We start from the raw sequence: 14,572 nt of genomic DNA on the forward strand, positions 1-14,572 counted from the left end.
AAGAGTAGCAAGAGATTTTTCAAAATAAACTTTGCAAGACAGAAGGGAGTGGCATGGTATACTCAAAGTGATAAATGGGAAAAAGCCGCAGCCAAGAATACTCCAACCAGCAAGGCTATCATTCAGAATATAAGGAGACATAAAGAGTTTCCTAGACAAACAAAAACCAAAGGACTTAAATACCACTAAGCAAGCTCTACAAAAATGATAAAGATTGGAGCAGAAATAAATGATTAGAAACCAAAAGAAAGAGGAAGAAAGAAAGGAAGGAAGGAAGGAAGGAAGGACCACAGAAGAGATCAATGAAACAAGGAGCTGATTCTTTGAAAAACTCAATAAAATTGGCAAACCTCTAGGCAGACTTATTAAGAAAAAAAGAGAAAGGACTCAAGCAAAATCACAAATGACAGAGGAGAAATAATAAATACCACCACAGAAATAAATATAACGAAAAGCTACATGCCAACAAATTGGGCAGCCTAGGAGAAATGATTGAATTCCTAGAAACATAAACTACCAAAACTTAAAAAGGAGGAAATAGAAAATTTGAACAGACTGATAGCCAGCAAAGAAATTAAATCAATAATCAAACAGCTCCCCAAAAACAAAAGCCTAGGACCAGATGGCTTCTCAGGCAGAATCTACCAAACTTTTTTTTTCACTTTTTTTAAAATTTCTTTTCAGCGTAAGAGTATTTATTCATTGTTTTTGCACCACACCCAGTGCTCCATGCAATACGTGCCCTCCTTTTACCCACCACCTGGATCCCCAACCTCCCACCACCGCCCCTTCAAAACCCTCAGGTTGTTTTTCAGAGTCCATAGTCTCTCATGATTCATCTCCCCTTCCAATTTCCCTCAACTCCCTTCTCCTCTCCATCTCCCCATGTCCTCCATGTTCTTTGTTATGCTCCACAAATAAGTCAAACCATATGATACTTGACTCTCTCTGTTTGACTTATTTCACTCAGCATAATCTCTTCCAGTCCCATCCATGTTGCTACAAAAGTTGGGTATTCATCCTTTCTGATGGAAGCATAATACTCCATCATGTATATGTACCACATCTTCCTTATCCATTCGTCCATTGAAGAGCATCTTGGTTCTTTCCACAGTTTGGCGACCGTGGCCATTGCTGCTATAAACATTGGGGTACAGATGACCCTTCTTTTCACTACATCTGTATCTTTGGGGTAAAACCCAGTAGTGCAATTGCAGGGTCATAGGGAAGCTCTATTTTTAATTTCTTGAGGAATCTCCACACTGTTCTCCAAAGTGGCTGCACCAACTTGCATTCCCACCAACAGTGTAAGAGGGTTCCCCTTTCTCCACATCCTCTCCAACACATGTTGTTTCCTGTCTTGCTAATTTTAGCCATTCTAACTGGTGTAAGGTGATATCTCATTGTGGTTTTAATTTGAATCAGTGGGTAATAGGGAGGGCACGTATTGCATGGAGCACTGGGTGTTGTGCAAAAACAATGAATACTGTTATGCTGAAAAAAATAAATAAATAAATTTTAAAAAGATAAAGAAGATTTAATATCTGTATTTCTTAAACTATTTCAAAATACAGAAAAGGAAAGAAAACTTCTAAATTCATTCCATGAAGCCAGTATTACCCTAACACCAAACCCAGATAAGGACATCACTAAAAAAGAGAACTACAGGCCAATATCCCTGATCAATACGCAGGCAAAAATCCTCAAAAAAACACTAGCAAACTTAATTCAAAAATACATTAAAAGGGGCACATGGGTAGCTCAGTGGGTTAAAGTCTCTGCCTTTGGCTCGGGCCGTGATCCTAGGGTTCTGGGATCAAGCCCCACATCGCGCTCTCTGCTCAACAGGAGCCTGCTTCCTCCTCTCTCTCTGTCTCTCTGCCTACTTGTGATCTCTGTCAAATAAATAAATAAAATCTTTAAAAAAATATATTAAAAATTTTCAGCATGATCAAGGGGGATTTATTCCTGGGTTGCAAGGGTGATTCAATATTCATGAAACAATCAATGTGATACATCACATTAATACAAGAAAGGAAAAGAACCACATGATCATTTCAATAGATGCATAAAGAGCGTTTGACAAAGTACATCATTCATGGTAAAAACCCTCAACACAATAGGTTTAGAGGGAACATACACCAACATAATAAAGGCCATCTATGAAAAACTCAATGCTAACATCATCCTTAATGGGGAAAACGGAAAGCTTTTCCCAGAAGGTCAGGAACAAGACAAAGATGTCCATTCTAAAAAAAAAAAAAAAAAAAAAAAAAAATGTCCACTCTCACCAGTTTAATGCACCATAGTACTGGAATTCCTAGCCACAGCAGATAACAAAAAGAAATAAAAGGAATCCAGATCGGTAAGGAAGACGTAGAATGTTCACTATGTGCAGGTGACATGATATTCCATATAGAAAATCCTAAAGACCACCAAAAAACTGCTAGAACTGGTAAATGATTTCATAAAGTTGCAGGATATAAAATCCATCTAGAGAAATCTGTTGTATTTCTATATACCAATAATGAGACAGCAGAAAGAGAAATTAAGAACACAATCCCATTTATAATTGCACTCAAAATATTAAGATACCTAAGAATAAACTCAACCAAAGAGGTGAAATACATACACTCTGACAACTATAAGACACTGATAAAAGAAATTAAAGATGACACAAAAGTATGGAAAGACATTCAATGCTTATAGAATGCAAGAACAAATATTGTTCAAATGTCTATATTATCCAAAACAATCTACAGATTGAATGTAATCCTTATTGAAATACCAACAGCATTTTTCAGAGAACTAGAATAAACCTTAAAATCTGTATGGGAGCACAAAAGACTCGGAATAGCCACAGCAATGTTGAAAAAGAAAAGCAGGGACATGATGAGTACTGGGTGTTATACACAACGAATGAATCATTGAACACTGCATCAAAAACTAATGATGGACTATATGTTGGCTAACTGAACATAATAAAGAAAAGAAAAGAAAAGATGGGAGATTCACAAGTGCAGACTTCAACTTATATTACAAAGTTATAGTGATCAAAACAATATGGTACTGGCATAAAAATAGCCACATAGATCAATAGAACAGAATAGAAAATCCAGAAATGAATCTACAAATATATGGTCAATTAATCTTCAATAAAGCAGGAAAGAATATCCAATGGAAAAAAGATAGTCTCTTCAACAAATGGTGTTGGAAAAACTGGACAGCCACATGCAAAAGAATGAAACTGGACCACTTTCTTACATCATACACAAAAATAAATTCAGAATGGATGAAAGACCTAAATCTGAGACCTGAAATCATTAAAATCCTAGGGGAGAGGACAGGCAGTAACCTCTCTGATAACAGCTTTAGCAAATTTTTTCTAGATATGTGTCCTGAGGCAAGGGAAACAAAAGCAAAACTAAACTATTGGGACTACATCAAAATACAAAACTTCAGCACAGCAAAGGAAACAATCAACAAAACTAAAAGACAATCTACAGAATGGGAGAAGATATTTGTAAATGACATATCTGATAAAGGGTATCCAAAATATATGAAGAACTTATAAAACTTGGCACCAAAAAAAAAAATCCAATTAACAAATGGATAGAAGACATAAACAGACATTTCTCCAAAGAAGATATCCAGATGGCCAACAAGACACATGAAAAGATAATCATTATCACTTACCATCAGGGAAATGTAAATCAAAACTACAATGAGCTAACACCTCACACCTGTCAGAATAACTAAAATCAACAACACAAGAAATAACAGGTGTTTGTGAGGATGTGGAGAAAGGGGAACCCTCCTGCACTGTTGGGAGGGAATGCAAACTGATGCAGTCACTCTGGAAATGGAGTTTCCTCAAAAAATTAAAAATAGAACTACCCTATGATCCAGAATTCGCAATACTGGGTATATACCCAAAGAATACAAAAACATTCATTCAAAGAGATGAATGCATCCCTATGTTTGTAAGAGCATTATTCACAATAGCCAAGATATAGAAGCAGCCCAAATGTCCATGGACTGATGAATAGATAAATAAGATGTTGTGTGTGTGTGTGTGTGTGTGTGTGTGTGTGTGTGTGTGTGTGCGTGTGTGTGTGTAGTGGAATATTATTCAGCCATAAAAAAGGAAACCTTGCCATTTACGATAACATGGATAGAACTAGAGAGTATAATGTTAACCAAATAAGTCAAAGAAAGACAAATACCATATAATTTCATTAATATGTGTAATTTAGAAAACATAACACATGAGCAAAGGGAAGAAAGAGAGAGATCAAGAAACAGACTCAATTATAGGGAAGAAACTCATGGTTACCAGAGGGGAGGTGGGCAGGGGGATGGGTGAAATAGGTGAAGGGGATTGAAGAATACACTTTTGATGAGCACCAGGTGATGTATGGAACTGGTGAATTACTGTATTGTACACCTGAAATCAATATAATAGTGTATGTTAACTATCCTGGAATTAAATAAAAACTTAAAAGAAAAAAAAGCAAGTGTGAGCATCTCCAGGCTTTGTGTTCTGGAAGGATGTAAAGAGAAGTAAAGCTGAGCTAAACATCAGAAAGTAAAGTTTATCTGTAATGTTTTATTTACTTCATTAAATATATCTGAAACAGAAATGACAAAATGCTAACACTTGTTCTCTCTGAGCAGTATATATGTACTTATTTGCTCATTTTATTAGACATTTCTCTGAATTTCAAAATATTTTAAAGTCTTCAAAATTATAAATGAGAAATAAGAAATGATAAATTTATAATAAATTTGAGCAAAATGAAAAAATAGAAATTAAAATTATAAATAGCAATTTCTATGTATACCAGCCATAATAAATTAGCAAAAATAATGATAGAAAGATCCCCTTCACAAATTAAAAGCATAACATAAATTTTACCATTATACACTCTATACAAATAGACATATAGAGGGTCAGATTCCACACAGTTGGTAAATAGAAGAGTTGAGGTAATAAAAATTATTTTAAAGTTACAAAAGTATTAAACTAGAACAGAAAGAGTCAGGGTACAAAATATGGAAATTAGATAAATTCCAAAGAGAATCTACTATATATAACAATTTGTGCACATTAAATGTAGCATCACAGAACAGTTGGAAAGGATTAATTATTCAGTTTCTGTTATTGTGAAAAATTGAAAGGGAAAATAATTTAGAAAATTACCTCATACCACACACCAAAAAAAATATTTTGGAAGGATTAAACAAATATAAGCAATGAAAATGAAAAAAAATCCATTTAAACACTTATCTAATTTGGGCAGGAACAAACATGTATTCATCAGAAAAATTACAAATGGAAAGATAAATGTAGTTACATAAATGGTAATCTGTGCATAAAAGTTCATTTAAAACACAAACATGGGACGTATTTTCCACATATACCACAGAAGAAAGGTCTAATGTCTATTAAATGTATACATTGTCCATAAAAATGAATAAGAAACATATAAGTTCTCAATGGAAAAATTATACAGGTCATGGATATATGTTCATAGGAAGAGAATAAAAGTGACCAAGAAACCCAAGACCATATTCATGCTCAATATAATAAAAGAAACATTAAAACAGTAAGATATCATTTAGCCTCTATTATACTGGCAGATTTTAAAAGAATGATGATAGCCAGTTTTGGTATAGGTATATGAACAGAAATTGTCCATCTTATACAGTGAGACAACTTCACACATACACTGAGCCTTTAAAAATTTAATCCTTAGGTCTAATAATGTCTCTTATAAAAACCCATCTTGAGAAAATCATTTATTCAACAAATATCTAGTAAAGATCTACAATGTATCATGCATTGCTCTAGGTACTGGGAGATAAAATAGTGAATACAAAGTAAAAAAAGAAAAATCTGTGTTCAAGGGGCTTACATTTTAATACAAAGATCCAGATAATAAATTAGAATATATCTCAACTATTAGGTTATGATACAGATCAGGGAGAAAAAAATAAAGCAAGGAAAGAGAAAAGTGAGTGTTGGAGGAGAAGGGTTTGCATATATATGGATAATTGTTTTGGAGACTGTATGGAGGTAATATTTGAATAAAGACCTAAAAGAGATGAGGTTCAAAGAAGCAAAGATTTATGCATAAATGCATAAACACATTTCAGGGCTATTCATGATAACTTAAATTAAAAATAATTTAAATGACTAATACAGGATCTGTTAAATAATTAAAGTAGGTACAAATTGTACAACTGAAAATTATGAAGCCATTAAAAATTGTCTGAAGGCTGGTGAATGACACAGTGAAATACTTAGAGTACGATACCCATGGAGAAGCCAGATATGAAATAGTATGTATAAGATATGATCCCAGTTATGTAAACATGGAAGCACATCTGGGAGGAAGCCAAGCAAGTTGTCTTTGGACAAGGTATTAAGAGGCGATTTGTGTTTTCTCTCCTTTTTTTTTAAATTTTCTATTATGAGGCTGTTTCATTTTATGAATAGAAAAAAATAGAAATAGATAATACAGCCTTAAGGAAAATTAATAAAGGTACAAAATTTTTTAAATGGTGGTGCTAATCAGCCATGCCTAGAATACTGGGTCCAGCTTTGTATATTATGTATTAAGGGTAATACTGAAAACTTCAGCATCTCCTATAGAAGATACTCAAAATATATGCCATATGAGGTTAAGAACTGGGTATATATGGACTGGAGAAAAGATAAAAAGAAAAAACTATATTTAAACTTTTGAATGGCTAATTACAGGGCAAAAAAATAGACATTAGTATTCCTGTTGCTCCAAGGAGCATCCCATAGGTTGGATTCAAAAGACAGATTTCAGGTCAGTATGAAAAAGAATTTGTTAACAATCACAGTTATCAGGTGGTATTAAGCAACCTTTCCTGGAACTATTCACACTGAAAATAAATGACCATATGTACTGGTTGATAAGACTACCATTATATGATTGGTAAGGACCCTGCTGTTTCTGAGCTCCTCTTGCACTATTTTAAAAAGTTATTTTATGTTATGATCACTTACATAATTCCACCCCCATCCACCTCCCCTTCCCTTCAAAAAAATCTATGTAATTCTTGATTCCTTTTATGAAATCATTTTTAAACAGAAGAGAGCACCCTTCAAAATACACATCCTGGAGATTTTTATTCTTCCTTCTGTGTATAGTGAGGAGACATTGTGTACAAACATCAATACCTTTAAAATGTTTTAAGTATAAAAATGTTTTTCTATTACCAACCAATATTTCCCTTTACCATAGATCTTCCCCCTAGGAACAGACTGTCTGGACCACTACATTTCAGAACATGAGATAATCAGCTTGCCTCTGCTCCACAGTACCCTGCATCATTTTCTTTGCAGTGCCCTTAGTTCATTTTAAAACCAGCAGTGGTGAAAATATCACCTAGTACTCAGAGTTACTACAGATTTCAGAACACAGTCAGTTCTTTTCTTAACATTCAGAACAGTGATGGTTTGAGCAATCTCAGGAATAGAACAAGGAAAGGGCATTCCTGTGATCGCTTCTAAGTCCTATGACTACTTCCACCAAAATTAACAACCTTCAGAATTCCATATAAAATCCCTAGTGTTCCTTAAACAAGGGACTGAGCCTGAACAACCAGCACAGGACCATGAGAATGGAGTAAAGAATAGAACATAAACTATAGAATCTTTCAGCTAGGTCTAGTCCAACCTTCCTCATTTTACAGTTATGGAAACAGAAGCTCAAACAAGTTACTTGTTATAAGAAACTAAGTCAGCATCCAAACCAAGACTAGACTCTAGACTAGGCTATCTGAAATCTCATTTTCAGAGAGACTTTTAATATCCCATTCTCCATATTATTTTTTTTCTTACCAAGTGTATCTTTCTTGAACTTGTAGAATGGGGAGAATGAAGATCTGGGAAGAGTGCTGACTCATTGAGAATTTCAGTTAAGCAACATGACATATAACCTGGTTTCAAATAAGACTATGCGGGGCGCCTGGGTGGCTCAGTTGGTTAAACGGCTGCCTTGGGTTCAGGTTATGATCCCAGGGTCTTGGGATCAAACCTCACGTTGGACTCCCTACTCAGCGGAGGGCCTGCTTCTCCCTCTCCCTCTGCCTGACGCTCTGACTACATGTGCTCTCTCTCTGTCAAATAAATAAATAAAATCTTTTAAAAAAATAAACCAGTGCTTTTGTGGACAAGAGACTAGAGGGAATCTTACCTTTCCTTACAGCATTATCATCTGCCAAACAACAGCAAAATGGATATGATCATCCAGTCTTTTAGTAAGCACTGTGAGTATCATAATTTTAGAAACTGGGTATTGTTTGTCAGTACACAGTGCTGCTGAAAAGTCTAATAATGGTAACCATGCCTTCCTTCTTAAAGCAATATATTTTCCTCTATATACTAATCACAATGTACAACTATATAATTCAACAGTTTGTAGAATAATGTCTATCTCACTGTCTAAACCATGAACCCAAAGGTGGCAACAACCACATTTATTTTGCTCACCATTACATTCTCCATGTTTGGTAAATGGAATGTACTCAATAAATGTTTGCCCAACTAATGGACGAGACCTCTTTATTCTTGGCTCTTTCATAATACTGCATTCTCAAACATTACTTCCACACACCTTCCCTCTCCTCTGTAGCCTTCACACAATCTCATCTTTGTTTTCCCATATCCTAAAGCATAAGCATTCCCCAAAGAAGAGATCTTTGGATCCCTTCGTTCCACTTTAAGTACCACCTCTATATCAATGACTCAAATCACTGTCTCCCGTTGACTTATTTTGAGAGCTCCAATTCCACATTTCTTTCAACTGTACCCAATACATTTTGCTGGCTATGTGACCTCAGTCAAATCAAGTGATTCCCCATATCAGGATCAGTTAGCTCAGCCATAAAATAAAGGTGTTGCCTCTCTATTGCCTATAAAAGAAAGCTCTATCTAATTCTCCACGCCAGCATTTAATATTATTTACAGCCAAGCTCTCTACTTATTTTGCCAAATATTTCTTAAATACGTTTACCGTACATTTGACTGCAAAATAATAACTAACCTCCTCACTGTTCCTAATACAAGTCCTCTGCTTTTCTGGCCTCTTCCTAGAACACCAAAGTGTACCTCCAAAGTTTGCTTAATCTTTGAAGCCCAGTTCAAACACTGTATTTCTGGGAAGCTGCCTTTGATCTCTTTGCATGCCCTTCTTTTATGTGTGTGGATTACATTCTCCTAAAATTATAGTTGTTTGTATATTTCTTCTCTCTCTTACTTGACTCTGTCATCTTGGACAGCAGAGGCTACTCCTAAATCAGCCTGTATCTCCCATATCGCCTTTTGTTCATAGCACTTAGTAATGTTATACTAAATGGATTCATTTTAGGCTCTATCAGTCATCCTGCTTAAAAAGCCTTAATCAGTCCCTGTTTCTGGAATAAACATCAACATCCTTACAATGGTCACTTCAGCTACACCAGCTTTATCTCAGTTTCTCAAATTCACTAGGCATCTCAAGGCCCTCATGCATGCTCTTCTCTTCATCTACAAAACTGCTCCACCCTCACCATAATAACCCCACCCTACTCCCATGTCTCTACTCACCCTTGATATCACTTCCTCAAGGAAATTTTCTTAAACCCCATGCTAGATCAGTTTTTTTCTGTTATATACCTTCATAGCCTCACCCTCATACTTTTTCTTCATAGCATTTATTACTGACTGAAATAACTGTTGTGTGAGTATCTGATTTATGGCCTTTTCCCCATCAAACTGTAAGTTCCTCATGAGCAAAGGCCATGTCTGTTTTGCTCACCCTTGTATTATCTGCATGGTGCTTTACCACATCACTAAATTAATGTTGGACCACTGAATTGATGAACAATTGATTTAAAGGTAAAAACTTGGGACTTAGGACATATAATTCCTTTTTTTAAGAGATTTTATTTATTTATTTGACAGGCAGAGATCACAAGCAGGCAGAGAGGCAGGCAGAGAGAGAGGAGGAAGCAGGCTCCCCGTGGAGCAGAGAGCCCGATGCGGGGCTCAATCCCAGGACCCTGAGATCATGACCTGAGCCTAAGGCAGAGGCTTTAAACCACTGAGCCACCTAGGGGCCCCAGGACATACAATTCCTTTAAAATAAAATTGGGATTCCAGACAAATTGGCCTTATATTCACCATTAGAAATTTATAAAACAGGATAAATACTGTCTCACAAATGCTGGAAGGAAACCAAAATTACCTATTATTTAATGAATGTGTGGCTCCAAAATGCATTATACCAACTGACTTGGTCATTCACTTAATAAACATTTATTAAACACCTACTATATGCCACACACTAGGATAGTGACTGATACTACAATAAATTGGGGTGACAATTTACTTGCTTGGAATATATAATCTAAGAGGTACATTTATAAAAGCTTTAAAAAAACACTTTATGACAGTCACAACAAGTGATGTTACTTTGTAAGGATATTTAGTTCTTTGTCAAAGAAGACATTTAACCTGATGGTGAAAAATCCTTAGGCAAAAATGACTTTGAAATTACAACTGGGCCAAATCTGGGCCTCTTAAATTCCTAGTAGCCTAGACTAGTGCTGTGCAAAGTATGGTCTATGGATCAATGCCTATCTGCAAACTATTATTGCCAGGCAGTAATAACCTATGAGCAGAAATGAAAATAATCACTTATGAAATATTATAACAATTTAAAAAATAATTTTATGTCTGTTGAATCTAGTAATAAAAATGTGAGTTTATATTTTGTTTTTTCTTTCATTTTCTAATAATTCATAATGTATTTTACTAAAGTAACAGTCTGCAATGGATTGGAAAATTTTAAAAAACTGGTCTTTGAACAAGGTAGTTTGAAAAGCACTGGAACAACAGATTCAGGATTACCTGGTAATTTGCTAAAATGAAAAATCTTGGGCTGTATCCCCCAGACCCTCTGAGTCAGAGTTAGCATTTTAACAAGATGCCCAGGAGATTCTTTTGCACATTAAATTCGTAGAAACACTGGCCTAGATGATTTCTGAAGCCCTTACAAACCTCAGACTTTATAATTTACTTCAGATAGAGAATTACAGAGCTGAAAGACCCTTGGTGATACAATCTACCTCATCGTCATTTTTAGATGGAAAAACTGAGGCCCATGGACAGGGGACTCAGGTGTCCAAGGTAACTGACAAATTAGCAGAGCCTAGGAATAAAACTCAAGTTCCTTAACACCCAGGTCAGTTCTCCACTCTAACACACTGGTGCTCACTCCTACTCCACCCAGTCTCACGCTTCACCATCCACTCAGTGATGTCATTGTTTCTGAGATACTTTCAGATCAAAAAATTTATCCTTTTACCTTCCATATACTGTGTGAACCTTGAATCACCACTATTTCAAGTGTCTCCCTTATAATTGCCATAAATCCCTGTTGCTCAAATTTCACATGCCTATTTTCTGACTACTATTTGGACATTCTGGGTCTTCAGAAGAACTATCACTAACTGATTTCTGGTCTTTTTTTTAGGGGGGAGAGCTTCTTTGGTCCCATGAGTCCACTTGATACCAAATAGCAAGCTTTTCCAAGGAAGAAAACATACACTCTCAAGGCTGCTTTAAAAAATCTCAGGATGCTAGTTTGTCACTGACAAACGAGAATGGGATACTGGTCATATCAATAAAAGTCTAGCTTCCAAAATGAGACAAACAATGATCCTTTACTTGTGATCTTGTCAGACCTAAGGCTTTGAGGGGAGAGGTATGACTGCTGTCTTCAACTGTCTGATGAGCTATTATTAAGAAGAAGCAAATTTGTTGCAGTTAGTCCCAAAGAAGCAAAGAATACAAGTTACAGGGAGACAGACCTTGGCTTATAAGGGGGATTACTTTCTGGCAATCAGAACTGATCCAAGATTAAAAAAAAAAAAAAGGCCATCTAATGAGCTCTCTGTCACTGCAGAGAGATCAAGTGAAAATCAGTCAATGAATTGAATGCTTAAGACAAATTGAAGAACTGGGTGGAGAAGTAAAGCTTAATGACTTTCCAGGTCCAAGGTTTTAATATTCTAAAATTTTCAGGACTAGGTGACTCTAGCTCTCAGAAAATAAGAGCAAGAGTTGGTCCTGAAAAAAGCAGTCTTTTGCTGGATGTGAGATGGATGAGGTTATGACGGTAAAAAAGTCAAGTCTTTTCGGATAGCCTTTTCAAAGGAAAGCAGGCTGGCCAAAGAAAGCCTTTTGGGCAGCTTCTCCAGGAACCCAGATGAGGCTTTTGGTTCCACAATGGCCAGCCACTATGCCATACTCTAAGTTCCTATTACTCTACACAAAGGCTAGGCTACTACTTTTTCTTTTTTTTTTTTTGCCAAGAGTATCCTTCCCATCACACCAGCACTTGCCTAACCAACAAAGGTACAAAATTTTCCCCAAGGAGACAGTAGTGCTTAATGGTCAAGTCCATGCATTCTAGAATTAAGTTGCCTGTGTTTTTTTTTTGTTTTGTTTTGTTTTTAAATATTTTATTTATTTGACAGAGAGAAATCACAACTAAGCAGAGAGGCAGGCAGAGAGAGAGGAGGAAGCAGGCTCCCCACGGAGCAGAGAGCCTGATGAGGGGCTCAATCCCAGGACCCTGGGATCATGACCTGAGCTGAAGGCAGAGGCTTTAACCCATTGAGCCACCCAGGCGCCCCAAGTTGCCTGTGTTTTAATTCCCTACTGGGACATGTAATTACTCTGCAACCTTAGACAGTTACTTAACCTCTCTGTGCTTCAGTTTCCTCACCAGTAAACCAAGGATAATACTAGTACCTGCTTCATAGTGTTGGTGTAAGGATACATATTAAATCCTCAACATCAGATCCAAAACATACAAGGCACTCAACAATGGTAGCAATTAGTACTGTTGATGTAATAATTACTACCATGGGCATGGCAGTGTTGCTAACTCAAAAACTCCCATCAAGCAACCAGATCCCTTCTCCTACCAGTTCAGAGGAGGTATACCACAACAGCTTCAGCCAGTCCTTGCATAGCTCCAGACATCCAGAACCTGCTGATCCTCAATAAACCACACAATTCACAGCAGGAATCCTGGCTTATCACCCTGCTCTAAATCCAAAAGCCACCCCTCCCCCAGTCCTCCTGCCTATGCCATCCTCTGCCACAGAGGACCAGCAAGCTGGGAAACCAATTCCACACAAACCATCAGGTGTTTCTTCCTTCTCAAGGACACAGCTGGACTTATACCATGCCTGCCAGTGGGATGGGGTAGGGTATCTGAATCCCTTTCTAGCTTGTCTGTTCAACTACCTAGGATGGGGAGTGGGCAGGCAATGGGGCTTCCCATGGGGAAACAAGAGAGGCCTCCCAAGTTTGTAAGGGAACTGGGGCCCAACCCCACAATAAACCCCTTAAAGGAAGGGGGGGGTCTCAAGCGGCTTTCAAAAGAAGCAGTTATTTACAACTTTCCACTCAGTTGCATCTGGGAAAGATAAAAGGTAGATGGGGGAAAGGGCTGCATGGTATTCTCCTTATTTCTCAATTTCAGCAGTGAGAAACAGCTGCAGAGAAAGAGTTAAAGGAGGAAGGAAGCTCCAGCCATTACCCCATCCCCGTGCCTAGGGCTGTCTGGGGGGTCATGACTGTGCTGTCTGCTCCAGCTAGGGAACACTGGGTGGCTTTCTGCAGCAGCTGCCTGGCCCCCTAAGCAATTTGCAAGGTCAAGGCTGACCTGTTTCCAAAAAGGAACAAAACAATTCACTGACAATGAAGCAAATCGCGCATACACCACATCACAACCCCCTCCCCAAATCGGGTTTTACCTCAGTGCCTCCCTGCCCAGATGCCAACTCTGGGCTTCCACCAACCCCACTGGGAAACCCAGGATAGCATCACAGCTGCAGAGCATGTCTCGCCTCCCCGGCCAACCCAAGGAGACTCTCAGTACGGGGGAGAGATGCTATCGCTAAAGGAGACCTCAGCTTGGGGGAGGGGGAAGGAGGGACATCTATGTTCCTTACCAAGAGCCACAGTCACTTCCCCGAGGCCGAGAGAAGAGAAGGATGAATGAAATGAAACAAGTTGGAGATTAAGTCCTCACAGAGCTCGGCTTCCTCTTCTCTTTCTCTGGGTCTCTCTCCTGGTCCCTCTCTCGTCTCTCTGGTTTGCTCGCTAGCTTGCGCGCGCTCACGCTCTCCTCTCCCTCTCTCTCCTCCCCCTCTCCCTCTCTCTTTCTCCCGCCTCTCCCTATCTCTTCTCTCTTCCCTCCTCCCCTCCCCCTTTGCTGGCTTTAGATTCACCATTCCCTGGTGCTGAGCACGCGGCTGTGCTGGGGCTCTGGAATACAGTGCTGCAAGGTTTTGGATCTGTGGTTGTTTTAGGAAAGACTAAAGTAGTATTTTATTATTTAAGATTTCCAGCAGAGAAATAGGGGGAAGCTCAGAGGGAAGAGGAGGAGCAGAGGAAGCAAGGGGAACGGAAAGAGAGCAAAAGGATAAGAGCAGTGAAGAGGAGGATAAAGGAAGTATGGATTACCATGCTGAT

General features: G+C 37.8%; 1 protein-coding gene across 2 annotated transcripts in view; it reads right to left on the reverse strand.

Moving 5' to 3' along the window:
• GABRA3 (gamma-aminobutyric acid type A receptor subunit alpha3) overlaps positions 1-14,208 on the reverse strand; it is a 330,036-nt gene extending 315,828 nt beyond the window's left edge. For both annotated transcript variants that reach the window (XM_045996525.1, XM_045996524.1), the window contains exon 1: positions 14,050-14,208. The gene's annotated coding sequence lies outside the window, so the exon portion shown is untranslated. The remainder of the gene's footprint in view (positions 1-14,049) is intronic.
• Positions 14,209-14,572: the final 364 nt, after the last annotated feature.

This window comes from Meles meles, chromosome X, assembly GCF_922984935.1.
Source record: "Meles meles chromosome X, mMelMel3.1 paternal haplotype, whole genome shotgun sequence".
NCBI classification, from domain to species: domain Eukaryota; kingdom Metazoa; phylum Chordata; class Mammalia; order Carnivora; family Mustelidae; genus Meles; species Meles meles.